This window comes from Muntiacus reevesi, chromosome 3 (genome assembly GCF_963930625.1).
Source record: "Muntiacus reevesi chromosome 3, mMunRee1.1, whole genome shotgun sequence".
Classification (NCBI taxonomy): domain Eukaryota; kingdom Metazoa; phylum Chordata; class Mammalia; order Artiodactyla; family Cervidae; genus Muntiacus; species Muntiacus reevesi.
The window spans coordinates 163,885,078-163,886,803 of NC_089251.1; the positions used below are offsets into that span (position 1 = coordinate 163,885,078).

The following is a 1,726-nucleotide window of genomic DNA, read 5'->3' on the forward strand; positions in this document are numbered from 1 at the left end:
GGATCCAGAGCCCCCGCCCTCACAAGGGCCTTCCTGGGCTCCATGAACTCTGCCCTGTTCAGCCAGCCCCCTAAGATGACATGAGAATCGGTACCCCAGTGTCTTGTAGAAGGTGCCAGCTTCCTTCAGCATCTGCCAACGCCCCGCCCCAGCCCTGGGAGAGGCCGGATGAGAAGGTGGCTGGGCTTACTACTCCCTGGGCCCCAGACATCATTTTCTGGGGTGGGGGAAGAGGTGGGGGTCTCACTGGAGGATCTGGGGGCTCCAGGAAGGCAGGAGGGCATGGGGAAGCCTTGGCTTGGGTTCCAGCCATCCGGGGTGTCTCCTAGGGACCCATCCTTTGGGGGCCGCAGGACTGATTTTCTAGTCTTTTGAGAAGTACTGCATGAGTCTTCAGGGCAGGGCTGGCCCCCAAGCCTGGGTCCACAGATGGGGAGGAATGGAAGTGACCCTCCTTATTTTTCTGCTTGGCTGACTTTCAGGGTGCAGATGTTTTCTTCCAGCACCAGCGCATGGAGGAACTTGAAGGTAGTAGGCTGGGATGTCTGCGGCAGCCAAAGGCTTGGACAGGCCACTTCAGTGTACTTATCAAATCCCAGGGACTGTCCTCCAATCTACACCATCTTCCAGAGCCCCCCAGATGTGCTCATAAACAGCAAATTACTAGGAAACCTCTGCTGGGTCTGCTTGTCCATCACCAGGGAGATTAACCCTCGATGAGGGAGAAGGAGAAGAGGATGTGGCCGCAGTCATCGCCGGAGGACGCCAGGGGGTCCTTCAGTTCACTGGAGTAGAACATGATGTCATAAGGAGTGTGGCAACAGAGGGCGGTGTTTCAGAGTCCAGTCTGGTGACACAGAACCTGTTGCTCGGGCTGGACAGTGGGTGGATGACAGGCCTCTGGACCACCTTGGTTCAGGAAGCTGTGCGTGATGCTGAGGTTCTCAGCTGCCAGTGTCTCGCTATTGATGAGCACAGCGTGGTGAACTCTGATGACAAGATGTGGGTGATGAAGGGAAGGTCTTTTTCATGCACCAGAATGAAGTCCATCTGGTAGGTGGACAGCATGGACACAGAGATGTTCTGATCGGCCAGTGGGACGATGGCTGACTTGACTATCTTGGTCATGCCGATGGGCTGGAAACTGGAGAAGCTGCCGGTGCTGGATACCACATTGAGGGCTAGCCAGGTAGCATCCGCCACACGCAGGTGTTCTGAGGAGGGCAGTTCCAGGAAGCCCTCCTCATTGACAATGATGCTGTAATCCTCTGGTGTCTTGGTCAGACTGAAGAATTTGCACCTGGTCCGGAGGACAGGAAGGCAAGTTTGATCAGGCTGTAGGTGAAGAGTGGGATACTCTCTTTGACAATGCTGGCAACTTGCAACTGAGGGAGCAGGTGTTTGGAGTGTGGGTTTTGGAGCTGAACAAGCAAGCACATCTTAGTTCCACTGCTTAGCAGCAGGTAACATTTCTGAGCCTCAGTTTCCTCATCTCTAAAATGGGGATAACAACATTTACCATGTAAGGTCATTGTGAGATTTGATAAGATGGTGTTGATACAATTTAATATAGCACATAGTGAGCACAAATAAATTGTAGTTAATATCCTGATTCTCAAGTCTTGACTGGTCCCACCTTTGGGCAGAGAATCCTTGGCTGGCATTCAAGCCAAGATGCTGTTGGTATATGTTATGAAGTTCCAGTTTCCTAAACCACAGTATTGAA

General features: G+C 52.7%; 1 pseudogene; it reads right to left on the bottom strand.

The window, feature by feature from the left end:
* Nucleotides 1–455: 455 nt before the first annotated feature.
* Nucleotides 456–1,439, bottom strand: LOC136162840 (cytosolic arginine sensor for mTORC1 subunit 2-like; annotated as a pseudogene).
* Nucleotides 1,440–1,726: the final 287 nt, after the last annotated feature.